The 22,332-nt window shown below is 39.7% G+C and overlaps 1 pseudogene; it reads right to left on the bottom strand.

The window, feature by feature from the left end:
• Window positions 1–11,043: 11,043 nt before the first annotated feature.
• LOC114688917 lies at window positions 11,044–19,291 on the bottom strand (annotated as a pseudogene).
• Between the last annotated feature and the right edge of the window lie 3,041 nt (window positions 19,292–22,332).

Raw genomic sequence — 22,332 nt, 5'->3', positions numbered from 1 at the left:
CCTGCTTCCATCACTTACTGGATGAAGACTCTATGATGACAGTTAGGGTATTCACCAATCTGATTACTAGTGTAAGCCAGTTCAGGAACCCTCACCACTATTACTAGTACTCTGCAAGGGACCAGACTAGACCCTCTGCACATAAGAGACAGCTGTGTACCTGGGTCTATTTGAGGGGCAGTGTGATCAAGATCTATCCCTGGTGCATGGGCTGGCTTTCTGGAACCCATTACCTGTGGTCGGACACCTTGCTCTGCCTTGATGCAGCAGGGAGGGGCTTGGTCCTGCCTCAACTGAATGTACCAGGCTTAGCTGTCCCCCAATGGGAGAACTTACCTTGTTGAAGTAAAAGATGAGGGGTAAGTTGGGGAGTGGAAAGGTGAGAGGAAGAGAGGTAGGAAGGATGAGAGGGGAATTTATGGTTGGTATGAAAAATGAATTAAAAAATTTAAAAAATGTTAAAGATCATTGAAATTGTATGAATTTTATTAATAATTATAAAATAAAATATATTTACAGCTAAAAAACATAAAAAGACTTGGGATTTGAGAGGAAGGCAAGAGAGAGTTGAGTTTCCAATAAAGAAGAGCAAGACAACCTCAGAGCTCTGAGATTTGACCAACACATCCGACTATAGTCTCTAAATAAGATGTCATGATTTCACTGGTATCACAGTACAAATTAATGTGTGTCTGACTCTTAAGGCCCCTTCTGACTCTTAGGCCATAGCAGTATAATCTGTCAGGTGGAACTAGGCTTAGGAAGCACTCCCAGTGCTGTGACCACAGCGCCACCAGGTGTTGGCTCATCATATGTACAGTTCCCTTGTCAGAGGCACAGTTCAGTCCATTCCTTCAACAAACCTCTGCCCAGTTTGCTAGTGTGGGGCAACAGAGGCACAGACAGCCTTCAATGCCCAGAATCTCCCTCTAGTCCTGCTACTGAGCTACAGTTCATCCCACCAGGGAAAGGCACAAGTATCACAGCTTTGTCATGGGAACTTTCTGAGATACCAGAGAGGAAATAATGCCTACATTTTACTCATAATAGAAGACAAAAATAATCTGTGCTAAGGCTGTGAATGTACCACAAAGAAACGCACTATATCTTTTATTTTTCTTTTTATTATTAAGAAGTTTTCTATTAATTTTACATACTAACCACAGATACCTCTCTCCTCCCCCCCCCCTCAGCCTTCCTCCTAATACATCCCCGATTTCCATCTCCTCCAAACCAAGACCTCTCATGGGGAGTCAGGAGAGCCTGGTACCTTCAGTTGAGGCAGGTGCAAGTATCTTTCCCTGCACCAAGACTGTGTAAGGTGTTCCATCATAGGCACTGGGCTCCAAAAGGCCCACACATGTACCAGGGACAGATCCTGATCTCACTACCAGGGGGCCCTTTAAGCAGGTCAAGCTACACAACCGTCTCTCCTGTGCAGAGAACATAGTCCAGTCATATGGAGGCTCAGCAGCTATTGGTCCACAGTTCATAAGTTCCCTAGTCTGGTTTGGTTATCTCTGAAGGTTTCCCCATCATGATCTTGATGCCCCTGGCTCATAGAATCTTTCTTCTCTCTCTCTTTGACTGCACTCCTGGAGCTTAACCTGGTGCTTGGCTGTGGATCTCTGCATCTGCTTCCATCACTTACTAAATGAAGGCTCTATGATGACAGTTAGGGTATTGACAAATCTGATTAACAGGGTAAGCCAGATCAGGCAACCTCTCCACTATTGCTAGTAGCCTAAGGTGTGTTCATCCTGTGGATTCCTGGTAACTTCCCTAGCACCCTGTTTCTCTCTATTCCCATGATTTCTTCCTCTATCATGGTATCTCTTTCCTTGTTCGCCCACTCTGTCTCTGTTCCAAGTTGACCATTCCATTCCCTTATGTTCTCATCCCCTACCCCCTACCATTCATTGTCCTCCCAGCCCCAGTTTACTCATGGAGATCTCATCTTTTTCCCCTTGCCAAGGCAATCCATGTGTCCCTCTTAGGGTTCTTATTTTTAAGCTAGCTTTTCTGGAGCTGTGAATTTTAGTCTAGCTACCCTTTTGCTTTACTTCTAGTATCCATTTATGAGTGAGTACATACCATGTTTGTCCTTCTGGGTACCTCACTCAGGATGATATTTTCTAATTCCATCCGATTTGCCTGCAAATTTCATGGTGGAATCACTTTGAGTTTCTCTACACTTAATTTGTCATTGGCTGTTGGCTTGCTGTAAATTGCCTTGTAATTTTTAGGTATGTTCCTTGTATTCCTGATCTCTCCAACATCTTTATCATGAAGGAATGTTGGATTTTGTTAAAGGCTTTTTTGGCATCTAATGAGATGATCATGTTTTTTTTTTCCTTTCAGTTTGTTTATATGGTATATTACATTGACAGATTTTCATATGTCCAACCATCCTTGTGTCTCTGGAATGAAGCCTGCTTGGCCATGGTGTATATTTTTTTATGTATTCTTGGGTTTGGTTTGACAGTATTTTATTCAGTATTTCTGCATCAATGTTCATGAGGGAGATTGGTCTGTAATTCTCTTTCTTCTTGCACCTTTGTATGATTTGGGTACCAGGGTAACTGTAGCATTAAAAAAAAAGTTTGATAATGTTCCTTCTGTTTGTATTGTGTGGAAAAATTTGAAGAGTATTGACATTAGTTCTTTGAAATTATGGTAGAATTCTGTGCTGAAACCATCTGGTCCTGGGATTTCTTTGGTTGGGAGACTTTTAATGACTGTTTCTACTTCCTTAGGGGCTATTGGTCTATTTATATTGTTTATCTGATCTTCATTTAAATTTGGTATGAGGTATCTATCCAGAAAATTTTCCATTTCTTTCAGATTTTTCCAATTTTGTGCAGTATAGGTTTTGAAGTATGACATGATGATTCTCTGGATTTCCTCGTCTGTTGTTATGTCTCCCTTTTCATTTCTTATTTTGTTAATTTGGATGCTCTCTCTCTACCTTTTGGTTAGTCTGGATAAGGGCTTGTCTATCTTGTTGATTTTTTCAAAGACCCAACACTTTGTTTCTTTGTATTGTTTTCTTTTTTTCTATTTTATTGATTTCAATCTGCATTTTGATTAATTCCTGGCATTTATTCCTCCAGTGTGGGTTTGATATTTTTGTTATAGAACTTTCAGGTGTGCTGTTAAGGCACTAGTGTGCGATTTCTCCATCTTCTTTATGTGGGTATTTCATGCTATGAATTTCCTCTTACCACTGCTTTCATAGTATCTCATATGTTTGAGTATGTTGTATAATCATTTTCATTGAATTCTAGGAAATCTTTAATTTCTTTCTTTATTTCTTCCTTGATCCACTGGTGATTCAGTTGAGCATTATTCAGTTTCCATGAGATTGTAGGCTTTCTGTAATTTTTGTTGTTGTTGAAATCTAACTTTAAACCATGGTGGTCTAATAGAATACAGGAGGTTATTCCAATTTTTTGTATCTGTTGAGTTTTGCTTTGTGACCAAATATGTGGTCGATTTTTAGAGAAGTTTCCATGGAGTACTGAGAAGATGGTATATTGTTTTTTTCTTTTAGGGTAGAATGTTCTGTAGTATCTATTAAGTCCACTTGAGTCATAATATCTGTTAGCTCCCTTAATTCACTGCTAAGTTTCTGTCTGGTAGACCTATCCATTGGTGAGTGTGGGGTGTTGAAGTCTCTCACTACTAGTGTGTGCAGTTTGATGTGTGATTTAAGCTTTAGTAATGTTTCTTTTACAAATGTGGGTGCCCTTGTATTGGGGACATAAATGTTCAGAATTGAGACTTAATTTAGTGGATTTTTTCCTGTGATGAATATATATTATCCTTCTTGATCTCTTTTGATTGACTTTAGTTTGAAGTCTCTTTTCTTAGATATTATGATAGCTACACCACCTTGTTTCTTGGGTCTATTTAATTGGAAAGTCTTTTCCCAGCCTTTTACTCTGAAATGCTATCTGTTTTTGAAGTTGATGTGTGTTTGTTGCATGAGGCTGAAGGATAGATCCTGTTTTCATATCCATTCTGTTAGCCTGTGTCTTTTTATAGGCAAATTGAGTCCATTGATATTAAGGGATATTAATAACCAGTGATTTTAATTCCTGTTATTTTGTGGTTGTAGTGTTGTGTGTTTCCCTTCTTTGGTATTTTTTGTTGTGGGATTATCTATTGCCTGTGTTTTCATGGATGTATCTAACTTCCTTAGGTTGGTTTTTTTCCTCCTACTGCTTTCTGTAGGGCTGTATTTGTGGATAGTATTGTTGAAATCAGTTTTTATCATGGAATATTTTGTTTACTTAGTCTATGCCAATTGACAGTTTTTTTTTTTGGGTATAATAGTCTGGGTTGGCATCCATGGTCTCTTAGTGTCTGTATAAGGTCTGTCCAGGACCTTCTGGCTTTCAGAGTCTCCATTGAGAATCTGAGAATCAGGTGTTATTCTGACAAGTCAGCAATTATATGTTACTTGGCCTTTTTCCTTTGCAGCTCTTAATTTTTTTCTTTATTCTGTATGTTTACTGGTTTGATTACAATGTGTTGAGGGGACTTTTTTGGGGGTCCAGTCTAGTTGGTGGTCTGTAAGCTTCTTGTATTTTCAAAGGCTTTCTTTCATATACTGAGAATGTTTTCTTCTTTGATTTTGTTGAGTATATTCTCTGTGTCTTTGAGCTGGTATTCTTCTCCTTCTTTCCCTATTATTCTTAGGTTTTGTCTTTTCCTGGTGTCCCAGTTTTCCTGGATGTTTTGTGGTATGACTTTGTTGGCTTTAATGTTTTCTTTGACTAATGAATCTATTTCCTCTATCTTATCTTCAATGCCATCTCTTGCATTGTTTGTTATGCTTGCATCTGTAGTTCCTGTTCATTTACCAGATTTTCCATTTCCAGTATTCCCCCAGTTTGTGTCTTCCTTATTGCCTCTATTTCAGTTTTCAAGTCTTGAACTGTTTCCTTCACCAGTTTGATTACTTTTTCTCGGTTTTCTTGGCTTTCTTTAAAGGACTTATTGATTTTTTCCAATTTTTTTTTTGTTTGTCTTTTCTTCGATTTCTTTAAGGGAATTTTTCATCTCTCTTTTAAAGGCCTCTATCATCTTCTTAAAGTCATTTTTAAGGTTGATTTCTTCTGTTTCTTCTGTATTGTGATGGTCAAGTCTCACTGATGTAGAACCACTAGGCTCTAGTTTTGCCATATTGCTCTTTATGTTGTTGAATGTATTTTTGCACTGGTATCTACCCATTTCTTCCTCCAATTGGTTTAAATGGTGTCTGTGTCTTAGGGAGCCTCTTTTGATGTAACTGGCACTCTTGGTCCAATGGGAGCTCTTATTCCAATGGGAGCTCTTGGTCCATTCAGAACTCTTGGACTACTTGCAGCTGGGGTACTCTGTGTCTCTGGGAGCAGATGTGATCTCAGAGGATGGGTGGGTTTGGGGGCAGGGTGGGGCTTGTAGGTTGCAGGGTCTGGTGGGGGATAATGGTACTCCAGCCTGCCTGCATGAGTCCTGCCTGCTGGCTTGCAAGTGGGGCTGCAATGTGTAGGGGTATTGGGGCATGTGTGAGCCCCTGGGCCTAAAGCCTATAGGCTGGAGTGATCAGCTAGAAGAACAAAGACCTGCCAGTTGAACCAATTAGAGCAGATGGAGTCTGTGTCTCCCACTATATATTTTAGATGGCTGGCGTACCATATGTTTTGGCCAAAGGAAAAAAAAAGTAAATAACCAAAATAGAGAAATACAACTTTTTTTTTCATTTGCACTTGTGTGTCTACGTACATGTATTTCACATCTGTGAGAAGTCACAGAAGATGGAAGACACAGCTAGGATTAGCCTGTTTTGTCCAATAGGCTGCCTGGACCCTGTGGACAATGATAGATGCATTTAAAAATCCAAGTGACTGAACTTGAGGTTTGAGGGGAAAGGAGGACTAAGGCTATGTCTGTAATGTTGGTTGCCTCTGCCTCCCCTGACATTTACCAACCCACACCCAAAATGGCAGATGAATGGACATTCACAGAGCAGCAAAAAGCAGGGACTTGGAGATATGGGGCAGAGGATGAGTAGAGCAGCCTCTCCACACCCACACCCACCCCACCCCCCACCCTCCCGGAAAGGAGACTCATGGCACTGGTCCTATACAGGCTGTCTCATTCCACTTCTCTTATGTACAGCTGACTGCCACTGTCAGAATTCTCAACCTGGATTTCCAACATTCTTGCCAGATGGAACATGGCAACACATAGAGATCTGCTTCTGAAAATATTTCTTAAGGTTCTGTTTAGGCTGAGCCTTAGGAAAGAGAGATTCACTCAGGCCCCAACCTACGCTTCTGCTTCACCATTTCATTGAGTTGTGTTTAGTGCTATCTGGTTGCAGAAAATTGAATCACCTCTCTCTCCCTCCCTCCCTCCCTCCCTCCCTCCCTCCCTTCCTCCCCTTCTCCCTCCATCACTTCCTCTCCCACCTCGAAGAAAACAACCTGTAAACACAAAAGTAGACACATTCATCAATGTGCTCTCTAGCATATTAACCCACATATGCTAAAACACCAAATTCTTCAACAACCGGGTTATTATTTAGTCCAAAGAAATGTCTTACCACATCCTCAAAAATGAAATCCTGCCTTTGGTTTCCCTGACAAATAGTCAAGAGAACTGGAGCAGCTTTGGCCTGCTCATATAAAACTATAAGAAAGGAGTCAGTCTGGGAAGATGCAGAGGGGAGAAGACCAAAATATATAACGGAAGGCAGAGCAAAGGATATGCAGGGAATATGTGCCAAGGTGGGAGATGGCTGCTCTCCTGGCTAGCAGGGATGTGACTGGCCAGCTCTCCTTTGGTTTCTGCCAGTCTTCCTTTGCCTCCTAGTGCTTGGTGTACTGAGTCACAGAGAATGTGTACTGCATAGAAACCATCCTAATGGGTGGCAGTCACAGGAGCCCAGCCAATTGCTAAAAACAGCAAGCGCCCAAAGAGCTGTACTGATTTTGCCAATTGTGTTCCCTCCTTTTAATGTTGTAACACCTATTTCCCCCTCTGATATACTGAGCAATATTTTTAAGTACCATTTAAGGCATTTGTGTAATTGTTAAGTGTCATTACATTCAACTTTCTCAAAAACAAAAGATGTAGTGTTGCTGTAATAATTCCTGTCGTTTTAAAACATTGTTCTGTATAAAAAGAATAGAAAAGAAAAGCAATCTACAGAGCATGGTGCTGCCGATTAAACTGGGAGAACTAGAAGCGATTTTGAGGAGGAAAGCATGCTTGCCTTCTCTCCTCTTCCTCTCCTGTCTCTCTTACCTCAGACTTCATCCTGAGGAGCGTAGCCATACCTACGCTGCCCTCACAAACATGTTCATCTAGGTTTGTTTAGCTTTCTGATTCCAGAAACAGAGTTCAGTCACTCTGATGGAATCATTGTACCCAAATAGCTCAAGCTGACATCAAAGACAAGAGCTTAGAGGTGTCTCTTCTTTTGGCTGATTTGGCTCAGTGCTTGATCTAAATCCGAATCTATAGGGTCCCTTATATGCTACTGGTCTCGCTCCCCCATTTCCTTACCCTCTCCGTCCCTTTAACAAAAAATAATTTATAAAGAAAAGATGTTTTTCCCTAGAGTTCTAGGGGATGAAGTCCACCACTAAGCTATCAGTTAGTGACTGGTGAGAACTTCTTTTCCCTTTCAGTGTGGTGCTATGAGCTCTATGTCCTTCAGAAGTCTGTTCTTTATTATTTCTATTAATACTACCATGAAATTAAGTACTGATCCCCATGTTTGCAATTGGACTTATTTCCTAATTATCATTAGATAGAGTTTGTATTGCTATGAGAAGAGACCATGCCTAGAACAATGGGAGGAAAGGGTTTTTTCGTCTTACTGTACACAGCACAGTCCATCACTAAGGGAATTCAGGGTTAGAACTCACACAGTGCAGGAACATGGAGGCAGGAGCTGATACAGAAGCCATGGAGGAATGCTGTTTACTGGCTTGCTGCTCATGGCTTGCTCAAACTACTTTGTTATAGCACCTTCAACCATCAGCCCAAGTTACCCGCCCACAGTAATCTGGGTCCTCTTGTATCAACCATCAATCAAGAAAGTGTACCAAAGGCTTGCTTACAAGCTAACCAACATCTTAGAAGACTGACATAATAGAGCTTCTAACCGATGTCAACAACAGCCTGACTCAACACAACTGCCATGTGATTTGTATTGTTTATTTATCCCATTGATAGTCAGATCTTCTGATATTTTCACCTAAAAGATTCTTTGACATAATTGGCATATACTTATTCCTGCAGTAACTTTATTAGAATTGATTCTAGATAATGAACTTGATCTGAGTGAAGCAACTATACAGACTATGAGGATAAACTTCCACCTGTAATAGGTGGCAGTGGAGGATGGGGGGGGTCCGTTATAAATTTCTCCTCTCAATAGAATTTACTTGTTAGATATCAGCCTCTTTGGAATTTCTGACTTGAGAGAGAGAGAGAGAGAGAGAGAGAGAGAGAGAGAGAGAGAGAGAGAGAAATCTGTTCAGTGTGCCACTCAAGGGCTCCTGTGACTTACACATGCAATAAAAATCCACACTTAGTCAAACACAGAGGTTACCTTGAGATCTTGTCACACTGAGCTCCTTAGGGACTGGCAGGCAGTGTTTCAGATGTATGAGGGGAGCACTCTCATTGCTGTACCTCCTCCATCTGACTCTCCTCCTGGACTGGATTGAGTCTCTAGTGTTTTGTTCAGAACATAACTTGCAGTACAGTCACTTTGGAAATCAGTGTGGGGGTTTCTTAGAAAACAATCTACCTTGGAAAACAATCTACCTTGAGACACAGCATTACCACTCTTGGGCATATAGCCAAAGGAAGATCAATCATACCACAAGGACACTTGCACAACTGTGTTCATAGCAGCATTTTTTCATAATAGCCAGAACCTGGAAACAACCTAGATGCCCCTCAAAAGGAATGAATAAAGAAAATATGGTACATTTACACAGTGGAGTATTACTCACCTGCCAAAACAATGACTTCATGAAATTTGCATTCAAATGGATGGAACTAGAAAAAATTATCCTGAGCACAGTAACCCAGATCCAGAAAGACAAACATGGTATGTATTCACTCAGAAGTGAATACCAGATGTAAAGGATAACCAGGTCACAACACACAGCTCCAGAGAAACTTCATAACTTAGGAGGACCCTAAGAAGGATGCATGGATCACCTTGGGAGGGGAAATAGATCAGTCCTTCTGGGTAAACTGGGAGTCGGGGTGTGGTAAAGGGGAGGGCATGGGGGATGAGAACATGGGGGAGTGTGATGGTCATGTTGGAGGAGGGGAGTGCAAAGAAAAGGTTTCTCAATAGAGGGAGCCATTACAAGACTAGGGAGAAACCTGATGCCAGGGAAATTTCTAGGGATCCACAAGGATGACCCCAGCTAAGACCCCTGGCAATAGGGAAAATAATGCCGGAACTGTCCTTCTCCTATAATCAGGTAGGTGACTACCTTAACTGTCACCATAAAACCTTCACCCAGTAACTGATGGAAGCAGATGCAGAGACCCACATCCAAGCCCTAGGCCAAACCCTAAGAGTCCAGTAAAAGTGAGAAAGAGGGATTATCGGAGCAATGGGTGGGGGTCAAGATAATAATGGGGAAACCCAGAGAGATGGATGACCTGAACTTGTGGGAGCTCATGGACTATAGACCAACAGCTGGGGAAACTGCGTGGGACTACACGATGACCTCTGCATGTGGGTGACATTTTAGTAGCCTGGTCTGTTTGTAGGATCCCTGGCAGTGGGACCAGAATCTATCCCTGGTGCGTGAGCTGGCTTTTTTTTTGGCATCCATTCCATATGCTGGGATGCCTTGCTCAGCCTTGATGTGGGGAGAGGGGCTTGTCTTCCCTCAACCAAATGTTATAGGCCTTGTTGACTCCCCATGGGAGGCCTTACCCTTTCTGAGAAGCCCATGGGCATGGGTTGGGAGAGGTGGGGGGTAGCAGGAGCAGGTGAGGGAGGGGGAGCTGTGGTTGATATGCAAAATGAATAAAAAATATTAATTAATTAAAAAAACACTGATGGAGTACCAGTGGATTCATGACTAAAGACAATCACTCCTCTCTCCCAAAATGTATCATCAGAAAACAGTTCACCATTGAGGAGTAGGGCCCCTCTAGTCCCTCCTTCATCTATGCCAGGCTGTTAATGGGCATCACTCAGGTGTTTGCTCTTCTTAAGTTCTTCTTTGTTAATTTTGTTTTATTTGTTTCTTTGATTTTCTTTTAAGCTCCTTGAATTTAGATGACGTTTATAATTTTCTTTTAGATTATGCATCCTGGGGATTCATACAGGGATTTCTTGTCAGCAAATATTTCTATAGGCCTGATAGGTTTAGGGGTAAGATGCTGCCTTGATCTTTTATATCCTGGGAATTTGTCATGGGATCCCAGCACGGGGACTTTTTTTTTGTCAATTCAGCAGAGCAGATTGGGCAAGAGAATGGTGGGGTCTGGAGGTCGGGTGTGGCTTATGTGGAATGACATCGGGCAGACACAGGGAGCAGGGCTGGTATGCAGGAAATGGGTTCTTCAAACCACACATTTTCAAGGAACCTGGATTCCTTTTCATGGGAAATGGTATTTAGAGACTAGAATATATTACTGAGGTCTACTCCTTCCTAGTGAAAGACTGCTGCTTTTCTTTCTTATCTTTGTATTGGTCAGATTTAGGGAATAACAGGTTGATTAAGACTATAAAAGTCTCACATCTGTACCTCTGTGTTGAGCTCCTCCTATCTTTAGCACATAAAATGATGAATTTGGGGTCAGCCCTTAAGCTGAAATATAAGCCCATGTGGTAATGTCACTACTCTTTCCAAATCCCCATTTAAAATTCTCCTTTTAGTAGCTATGGAACCTTTCAATGTCATCAAATATTTGCTTATTCTCTAAACCTATGCAAAGATAATGCATTCTCATATAATAATCCACACAACTGTGAAATACAAACAATAAATTGCAAGGTCATTTGCAATTAGCTTTGTCTTTAATCTGAGAATTTAATGTGCAAATTAAACTTTCTCAACTGTCATTGCAATAGTTTTTTTTTTTTTCATACTTGTATAGTTATAAAAATGCTGGTGAAAGAAGTGCATTCATTTCTGTATATATTTTATTTTAAGGGTTTAACTGTTTTTCTATTTTAACATGTTTTATATATACAATAGTAGCCAGCCTGCAAATCCAGAGGCTGTGTGTAATATGAGCTGTGATATGTGATCCTCATCCACACACTGCAGATATACCGTCACAGGATTTTCCCATGTACACTTGGTTTCAAAAATAATATTTTATGAATAGCCACACATTGCTTGTTGTCCCTGAACTTCTATCAAATAGGACATTCTACATTTATTACTCCTCTTTCTATCTTCTTACTTAATATCACTGAAGTTCATGCTGAATCAATTAATAAATCTCTGGTTTATTCTGTTTTACTGCTATTCTGTTATTTCTGTTTTAGCTGTTATTCCAATAGGTGGATAGAATGTAGTTCCTTTTCCTTACTTATTATAATTTTTCAGACATAGGGAAATAAATCTATCATATCAGTCATGTCAAAAATGATACTCCAACTGTATATGAACTATAATTTTGATGTCTACCAAGAAAAATAAGGTTACTTCATTCATATGTTGTCATTGTCAGGCAAATTGGTTCATATTACATTCCAGGAGTGAGTGTTCCTGCCTAACAGGAAGGGTAGAATGGAGGAGGACAGGCATTCTGAACTCTAAAGAGAGATTATAAGATAAGAAAAATAGAGGAGTAATAGAATTTGTCAACTATTTGGGGTTTTTATCTCAAATGATATGAGAAATTAGAGTCAGAGAATAGAAGTCACAGAGAGGATGAAACTGTCATAACACTGTCAATGGCAGAAAGGAGTGAAGAGAAGAAATGGCTGGGAAAGGAAGGATTGTACAGGAGCAAGGGGATCCAGGTAGTGGAGTCACCAGTCAATGTGAGTTTTAGGAAAGAGGCAGAAAATAGTGAGGACAACTGGAGGTCCAGCAGCAGGAAGAGGGAAAGAGGAAAACCCTGGGAGTTCCTTGTCTTAGGCAAGGGGCAGGCCTGTAAAAAGCCAGAGTTCCGAACATCCTCCCCCAGGTCAACCCTAACATTAGGACTTCTTTTCCTTCCTGACCACACCCTGGGACCTGAACAACAAGCCCAGCATTTTCTTCAACAGCCACAAGGTGCACAGAGTGAGCCCCAACAGGAACAATAGGACATCCAGCAGGTTCTGCACATGCCATGGCTGTTGAAAGCCATGGGGCTTGAGATGTGCTCCGCCCCCTGTGTGTAGGATGTGGTCAATCCAGCCCACCAGACGCTGGGAAGGTGTCAGGGGGTGAGAGCGCCTGATGGCCCTGGCAGCCATGGCTGCAGACTTGAACCTATGGGCAGACACAGAGAGAATGTGTTACCAATGTGCTGTGCTAGTACTTGAGACCTTATACACACACACACACACACACACACACACACACACACACACACACACACACACACACTTTTTCTAGTACAGATCCATAGGTCAGCTTTGAACAAAACTGTTGGCATATACTTGACACTGTGTACCTGAGTCCCAACTAAAAGTTCAGTAAAAAGTTAAAACGTAAAACCTTACACAAAAGGATCAAAATTAATCCTGGATAGGAAGTTTTAAAAATGACTGTGTCTGTAAGGATTGCACCTATGGTGCTGAAGGTGTGCTCACATTAGATATATTTGAACATGTATGACATGATGTATATCTGATAAAATGAAGAAGACATTGAAACCTGAGTATTCAGTCCTGTTTGGTTGTAAAATCTTTGTGCTGGTTGGGCAAGGGATGTGTGGGTCATCTGTTTCTGCCTCTGTTACGATCTCATTTGTGCTAGATTTGTGAAAAGTTCCTTTACAACAGGCCTGTCCTGAGCCCTAGGAACAGAGTGGAAACTGATACCCACTGCTTCCTCTTGGTGTGTGGTCATGTGGGACGGACAGAAATGACACACATGATGGAGATTTTGCAAATATTTTAGTGTCAAAGAGAAAGTAGTGTATGATGAGTGAGCTCAAGGACAGAAAAAAAAATGTGAAGTACATGTTCTCCTAAGAGGATAACAATGGAGAGATGTGAAATCAACACAAAGACACTGACGAGGCAGGGTCAGCCACATGAAGGACATGCAGAGGTCTTTGTCCAGCCTTCAGTGACAATGGCTCTCATAGCCACTTGTATTTGGAAGTTCTTTTCTCAGTCAGGGAACTGTTTTAGGAAGTACTCATAACCGTGACTTCATTGTAGAAGGTTTGTCACTGAGGGGTTTCAAAAAGTCCACACCTGGCCCACTCTTGAACTTTCTGCCTCCTGCTTGCAGATCAAGATGTGAGCTCTCTTCTATTGCTCCAGTTTCACGCTGCAGACACAGTCACCACCATGATGATCATGGACTAACCCTCTGAAACTGTAAGCAAGGCCCAATTAAATGCTTTATCTTACATGTAGCCTTGGTCATGGTACCTTTTCACAGCAATAAAATAGTAACTAAGACAGTCCTCCTCTGATTCCATTGAAATTCTATAGGTACATGATGAGTCAGGGAGATTAGCCACCTTAAGAACATGCAAATGATCTCTCCTGCTTCAACTGAAATTCTATTATAGGTATCCAAAATATAAGAGGTCATAAAGATAATATGTGTGTGTATAAGAAATCATCACACCAAATCAGGTAGAAACATATTCTCAGCACCTCACCTAAAATTAGGATTAATAGCAAAGGAAAAGCAGGACTTTCAAGTATCACACATGTATTATAACACATCCCACAAAATTCTGTTGCATTGATAAACAAACTACAAAGACCCCTTACTGCTAGGCATTCAGACTAAGTGACCACAACCCCAGAGAGCTGCATACCTCTTGTCTTCTATGACTTCTTTCAGTGTAAGTGCAAATGTCTCTGCCTTGAGTGTCTCTAGCTGAACAGAAACACCAATTTTCTTTGCTTCTACTAGGACCATGTTTTTAGGTTGGTCTAAAAAGAAGGGAATCCCGACCATGGGCACTCCATGCTGGATGGCCTCCATTAGGCTATTTGTTCCCCATGGGTGACAAAAAGACGAATTCTAGGATGAGCTGTTGCAAAAGAGAAAGATCATCCAATATGTCACTATCAAAGTTCAGATACCAGGTAAAGCACCAAATGAAGAAATACCAATGTGCTGGGAAGAATAGATTTACTGATGTTGCTTTTGAGATTTGCAATGTTCCAGGATGTGATATCCAGTCTTTTGTTTGCACAGAGATGCCTTACTTTATTCAAACAACATAGAACCTAGAGCCTAGGGACAGCTACAAGGAGAGTGACAAGCCAGGAAAGTTTCCTTGTCCTTCTATTCATCTCCATCTTCTCCACTGATGCTTTCTTCTTCACTTATCTCACCTCAGCCTTCTCTTTTTTTTCACATCTGATCTCTCATAAATCTTATCTCTGTGTGTTATCTGCTCTGTTTTAAGAGAAGCTTACAGAAGGGGATGGTAGACCAGGAACTCCTGTATTTACAGATCTTGACTGTTGGTCCATATTGAAAGCTACCAAAAATTTCTTATGATCATAAAGAAATCATCCCAAACTATACCTCACTTAAAAATCTACCCATATTTCCTGGAAATCAAGTCTTTTTCCTATTGTGTAACCTGCGATTTTACTGAACAGAGATCTATGTGAAAAAATATTCCAGTTTCTTTTGAGTCACAGTCTAAGGTACATAATTCAGATTCAACCATTGAGTGTAGAAAATATGGGTCTCCAAAAAGTCACACAGAAACAAATAATTTGAGAGGATGTGGCTTTAGGGAATTCTCTGTTGCTCAAGAAATCAGTGTCTCCATATCGTACTGTAAGCTTACTTGGGTTAGCACTCAAATACCTCCCTACGACCTCAACCTTCCAATATTCATGTTGGAAATACCTGAGTTTTCTGTACTTTTCTGACAACCAAGATGTTGTCATGCTTACATTCATGTATGTGTGTGTTTAAAAATACCAAAGATTTCTCACATCATTGTGAGAATAGCAACAACAAATGGTGGCAACTGCCCCAAGGAGTAGTTATAGCTCATGTAGGTCAAGATTGTGTTGGAGTGATCAGATCAGTGTTAAAAACTATTGAGTCAAGGCTACATATCTGTTTTGGATCTTGAGATCAGTTTGAGTTGAAATGGATAAGGAAGTTGCTACTATGGTCGTCTAGAGTACAGCCCAATTCCTCCAGCAAATCTAGCTCCTTTTGCCTGCCTGTTGGAGCTATATCTTTACCTATCAGCAGCCTTTTCTTCTGCAAGTCCAAGCACTCAGACATCAGTTATCTACTAAGTCCCAAAGCACATTAACAGAAATAAAGTAACAGGTCTAGGAGGTGCTTACCCAGAAGGTCAGTCTGGGGAAGCCAATCCATGATTTTGACATTAGGAGCCATTCTGACATCTTTAGGCCAATGAGCATCCTTACATGCCCACAGTACCCCTTGAGAGAGGCGAGCAAAGGCACTGTTCATCTCCTTAATAAGTTCCTTGGTCTGATACTGGGTTGCTAAGGAGCCCAGTGCCACAAGGACAAAACCTGAGTCTCCAAACTTAATGATAAAATCCTCCAAGTCCTAGAAGAAACATAAAGGAAAGAAGGCAAAAAAAAAGTAGTTTGTAAAAGCCAAGGCAGCTATAATATGAAACAAGACAAGGTATCGAATAAACACAGGCTTTGGTTGCTTCTGTTCTACATGATAAATCTCCTTTTATAACCCCTGTACAACTGTATCTGAGGTAGTTACTGCATTGATTAGCAGTCAACTCTTCACCAATGGGCTCTTATGAATTGCTCTTCCAAGGAAATACATATTCAAGACTTTATTGAAATAACAGATTCCTATTGCTTAAAATATAAGCTCTGGAGTTCACTAGTTGCTAAGGACAATTTTTTGTTTAGTAACTTGAGGTCCACCCTAACTATTTTTGGCATCATTTGTATTATTTTATATTCATGCTAGAAATATTGTACGTGTACAATATTTCTTCACTTGCTGTGTTACAGAATGTCTTTTCCTCTAGTGGTGAGTTCTAGCTTTGGTTACAGAGTAATGATAGATTCATAGAATGAGTTGAGAAGTCTCTTTTTCCGTGGAACCACCACAAATATTTGTAAAGGAACTGGCATCAATTCTTAAGTGTTTCACTTTATTTACCAATTAATCTATGATATATCAGACTTACTTAATGGAAGACTTTATTATTGTTCAGTCTAATTTAATCTCATAAGTTTAAGATTTTCTATATTTTCTTGAGTCAGTTATGTTAATAGACATGCATGGAAATATGTTCCCTCATATAGATCACCTAATTTAATGACATATCACTTTTGTGTATATCCCTTATAATCTTTATTGTTTTAAGTAATAGTAGGTATTTTTTCACTTTAGGACTTAATTATTTTATTGTTCTTTCTTATTTATTTTCTCAGTACTAATGGTTTTCAGCATACTGCTCTTTTGATTTTATTGATTCTAAGCCTTTCTATTCATTGTTTCAATCATCTACACTCTGATTCTCTTAAGCCCCTTTTTTTCTAGTAGCAGCCTCATTAGTACTCTCTTCATTATCTGTGCCTTATATTGAAAGGTTAGGTTACCAATTCAAATACTTTGTCTATACTAATGGAATAAGAGCTACAAATTATATCCTATGTCTTGTTTTTATCACACTCCATTCTTCCACTGTGTTTTGTCTCCTTTTCCTCAATATATAATATTCTTATATGGTCCTCTTGATTTTTCACTTTTACTTACACATTATTGATTTCTGTCTTACCCTACTGTGATAAGAGATATTTACATTAATCCAAGATTTTGAAAGTTACTGGGGTTGTTTTGTGTGTGTGTATTGGGGGAGCTAATGCATGAAGCAAGGAATTTGTTTTGTGTATTAGAGAAGAATTTGTACTCTGCTCTTGTCGGAAAGAATACTCAGAACTGGAGAGTTGGTTCAACAGTGAAGAAAACTGGCTGTTCTTCCAGAGGACCACAATTCAGTTCCCACGTAGCAATCACAACTCTCTTTAACTCTAGCTCCTGTGGATCCAGTGTACTCTTCTGGCCTCTTCTGGGCACCGGCACAAATGTGATGCACAGACATAAATGCAGGGCAAATACTCAGGCACATAAAATCACTTAGCCAGTTGCATCTCTGTGAGTTCGAGGCCCTCCTGGTCTACAGAGTGATATCCAGTTATATATGTTATATATGTATGTATAACAGTCTTCCAAATAGTATGAAAAGTCTCCTCAAAATATTTGTTGTTATTTTTTTTCAGGTCCAACCATAACACCAATGTAAAGATCTTTGTAAAGATCAATGTAAAGCAGTGAGATATATATATATATATATATATATATATATATATATATATATATATAAAACTGATCACTCCCCAAATTATTCTTTACACCAACTGTAATGAAGGGTAAGCACTGTGGTACCCAACAGAGCCAGAACAAACCCACACCCTTTCTGCTTTGATCTGAACACCGAAGAAACATCATCTTCATCATTTCAGCATCTTGGCCACCATGTATAAAACCAAAGGTTTATACTCCCATCATGGGTGAGGGAACACCACAGTGACAGGGAACAAGCAATCTAACATCCTTAGCTCACTGTACTTGTAAATTTTCAGTGATAGTGATTCTGAGCCTGCATAGAAATGCGAACTATATGGTAACTTTGATGGCTTACAGTAGCTGGATGGAGTACCTAGTGCTCAACAGGCTGGGGACACAGAATAACAGAAGCAGTTCTTCTTGTCATTAGTGCTAAGTTCTGTCAAGGTACATGCCTTCTGAAAGTATTATCTGTTTCATTATGAAGAACTGGCCTCCTTAACACATTCTAAGTGTTTTGACATTCACTGTATTTATTATATATATATTTCAAAATTCGATTAGAAATACAATACTAATTAAAGGAGTTATTCCACCACAGCCAGGAATATAGAGAGACTCACATTTTGTAATATCTAACCAGGTCTTCAAACTTAGCATGGGGTACACTGACACTGTACTTTCACAACCTAAAATATGGAGACTCAGAGTTCTTCTGTTGTCTTAGAGTACTTCCTTTCAGGACATCTTTATGAAGAGACAGTTTCCTCCTGTGGTGGATTGAAATAAAAGAGCCCCAAAAGGGAGTGGCACCATTGGGAGGTATGGCCTTGTAGGACTGAGTGTAGACTTGTTGAATGAAGTATATCACTATGGGGGTAGGCTTTGCGGTCTCCTATGCTCAGCTATGCCTGATGTAACAGTTGCTTCCTGTTGCCTGTGGATCAAGATGTAGAACTCTGAGCTCCTTCTCCAGCATCATGTCTTCCTACATGGCACCATGTTTCCCACCATGATAATAATGGACTAAGCTTCTGAAAGTGGAAGCCACCCAAATTGAATGTTTACCTTTATCAGTATTGCTGTGGTCATAGAGTCTCTTTACAGCAATAGAAACCCTAACTAAGACACCATCTAAGCCCTGCAGGCCTCTGAATGAGAGATAAACTGAAAGCTAAGGTTTCACTCACTTGAGGTATTGGTCTAACCGGTTTGTCCGTTAAGCCTCCCACATAGATCGTGTTGGGAAGCACAGGATGAGGAAAATCCAAGGCAAAGTCAGAGCTGACAAACCACAACTCTGCTTTCCGTGGAAGGTCAGACAAAACTGGCTGAGAGTCTTCTGCAAAATGCTGCTGGATGGTGCTGTCATATTGAGAAAGTATTTTTCTTTTCTTCATGGATGAATCAAGGAACATCAGGAAGTTCTTCACTCTGGCCCAAAAGTCCATTTGGTCAGTTAAACTGGAACCAAATCCTGGGACAAAAGACAAAGGGTGTGGTAGCCCATAGTCTATAATGCCAAATAGAGAGGGAAGAAAGGCCACAAAGTGTTTCCCAAGTTTCTCAGCGATCAAGAAAACACAAGGATCTGTTGCATCCAAAAACAGCAGGTCAAAATTCTTATTCCTTAAGGAGTCCATGATGTCCTTTCTGCTTAATAAGTGACTGCATAAGTCCGCAAAGTATTCAGAGATCTTTATATTGGTGTGATGGTTAGGCCTGTAAAATAAAATAACAATAACAACAAATATTTTGAGGAGCTTTTTCATACTATTTGGAAGACTTTTATACTCAATGAAAGTATTTCATAGCTAGACTAATACAAGCCTATAATCTAACACTCTGGAAAAGGAGTCAGAAGTATCAGGAGATCAAGACTTGTCACAGACTTATGACTTTGAGGACAGTAGACTGGGCTAAATAAAACCCTAACTCACTTAGGATAAAATTATTTTTAATATATTTTATGAGAAGAGGCTCTGTGGCTTGAATTTTTTCCTTCTGTTTAACGCTATACAAATTATAGTGTTACTTAATATGTAAAACACATTGCTTTTCATAAAATAAAATAAAATATTTTTAATTAAAAATAAATAGGCCCATAAGAACTCATTTTCCATTCATCTCCTTACTACAGGGAGACATTTATTTTCTTCTTAATGATATTTGCTCATCAGAATCAGAGGAGGATATTCCAGGTGATAATGCTGCACCACTTTTCCATGTGAATTTACAGCTGTTGTTCAAAATCTTCAGCTTTAGTCATTCTGATATAGATATAGCTCTGCTTCCCAAACTATTTCTTATTCCATCACATTTCCTCTAAGGGTCCCATTCATCATCAGTGTTAGCTTATTTTCTTCTGTCTTAAAAGCCATCAATGATTATAGTAGATCTCAGAGTTTCAGTCTCCATGGGCGGGTGTATAATGCTGTTTACTTCACATTATATAATAATTTTGTTGTTGTTGTTGAGAATCTTGCTCTCCTGCCAATCTGTGTAAGTTTGCATGACTACAGGTTCTGTAATCATCAATGTTAAAGTCATTTCTTGTGGAGAACCAGAGAGGTTTCCTAGTGAGATCTGAGCTTGCTCTGGCAGCAGGGCTGCATAAGGAAATGCTTGGACCACAGGCATGGTTACCACATGTTTGGAAGGGTCAATACTTGGCTGGGCAGTGTGCTTTGATGGCAAAGAGGAGATCTTTTGCCCTGCCCTGAGGTCAAGAGAATGGATATGAAGACTCTAGAGCCACGAATGAATTAGCCTCTGGTTTCAAACTTTGAGGAGAACTTTAAGACTATGATTAGGACTGATTTCTGAGCTTTTGCAAACTCAGAAATGAAACAGTTTTGAGTTCACTATGGTAACTATGGTAGTCATGATTCATGTACCCTCTGTCTTGTTAGAAGAAATTATAAATATTTCTGTTAAGAGATCTCTTTAAGATGTTAGCTAAAGTTTACAAAGTAGTCCTGTAGAGAGTTTGCTTTTGAATATAAGTTTGAATTGTAAATATGTATAGTAATATTCATGCTACTTGTAAATATGTATAGTAATATTCAGACTAGAATTATGTCAACCTGGTGACATTAATGAACCATGATTTGGTGAAGCTAAGGGAGTCTTTAAGTTTGATGCGTTACATCACTAGTTTATTGATTTATTTAATGCATTTGCATCAAGAATTTATTGATGTAAAAAAGGACTTGGCAAAGTTAAGTCTGTTATAGACATCTTAGACCAATCAAAAAGGATCTCCCTGTTAGTCATCCTCTACTCCTTTACTGGGAGGTGGTGGCAGTCCTAGGAATTGCTGTGGTTTTTTTTTTTTTTCAACTATTTGCAAGCTCTTAGTAGAACCTTATTCATAGCTGAGTTAAGCTCTGTACTTCCCCCTGCCAGAGGCTAGTAGTCAGGGATGGGTAACATTCTTCTTGCTAGCTTCCAATCTAAGACAGAGTATGCTTAATGGAATGTGTATTTCAAGGAAGGATAAGGCTGACTAGGTAAGAAAAATGACCTAAGAAAGGTCTATCTGAGTAGTCTGAAGGGCCCTTTAAAATATTAAGAAGAGGGAGTTGTATAGACCCACAGAAGTTTCCTAGTGGGATCTGAATTTACTCTACCCAGCAGGGCTGCATAAGGGAATGATCAGACCATGATTGAGGGTGGTTAGCAGGTGTTTGGAAGTTCTCACTTAAACTGTGCAGTGTGCTTTGATGGCAAGGGGGAGGTCTTTTGACCTGCCCTTGACATAGTTATAAAAAGAGCCTTTGAAGAGGTAGAAGGGGCTGTTAGATTTTGATCCAGGTCCTCCCAAAGCTATCCTGTATTTCTGTCTTTCTCCTCTTTGCTATCTTTCTATCTAAAATGTTTCTTATTCCTCTCTCCTCCTCATAGGAACCCTTTAAAATGTGGGAGCTGCCTCCCACAATTTCTTTTAATCCTGTGTATCTTGGCTTGAATATTTATCACACAAAGGGAACTTTCCAATGATAATATTGGAATAAGGAGATCATGATTCAAGTTCTGCCTAGAAACTAACAATTAGAAAAATAAAATATAAAACACACAGATATTTTTCTCTTATATATGAAACCTAAACTTAAAAGTGTGTGTGTGTGTGTGTGTGTGTTTGTGTGTGTGTGTGTGTGTTTTTCCTTTTTTGATGATGAAATTAGAAAGGAGGCAATGAGAGCAGATAACAAAGTCATCAAAAGAGATACATGTGTAATGGAATAGTGCTATGGAGGAAGGGGCAACCTAGAAGAAAAGATACTGACATCAATGTTTTCTAAAAGTCGATAGCAAAGCCTATTACTTTATATACTAACTTAACTTTCTAATGGGAAAATAAGTGTGATTGGAAGCTTATTGTTAGAATTTACAACTTCTACTGCTCAAACTGACACTGAAGATTGTCTTCAACTTAGTCATTCTACTGATGACTCTTGCCTACAACATTTTGCAGGGACTCTTTCACATCAATGCTTAGCAGATAAGCAACCTGGTAAAATGCACAAGTGCACCATGTCATCCAACATCAAAAGATCCACAAGATGAGAGCCCAGAGTCTGGCTTATTTTTGCTCACTTTTAAAATCAACTTTAAGTCACAAGAGCTGCAGTTTGTCTGTTGTGGCAATTGCAATGCTAATGACCTTGGGGTAATTGACACAATAGAGATATGAATTTTCTGGGTATGTGACTGTTTAAACTGAGGAGGAGGTGTGTACTTTCTCTCTTCTTGGTATGGCTAGAGACTAGAGGACTGGTTCTATTCTCCCATGGGCAAAACAGAAGGATCTGCAAATGTATCTACA

This window comes from Peromyscus leucopus, chromosome 11 (assembly GCF_004664715.2).
Source record: "Peromyscus leucopus breed LL Stock chromosome 11, UCI_PerLeu_2.1, whole genome shotgun sequence".
NCBI classification, from domain to species: domain Eukaryota; kingdom Metazoa; phylum Chordata; class Mammalia; order Rodentia; family Cricetidae; genus Peromyscus; species Peromyscus leucopus.
The sequence above is the reverse complement of the archived record's forward strand: the minus strand, read 5'-3'. Positions and strand labels throughout refer to the sequence as shown.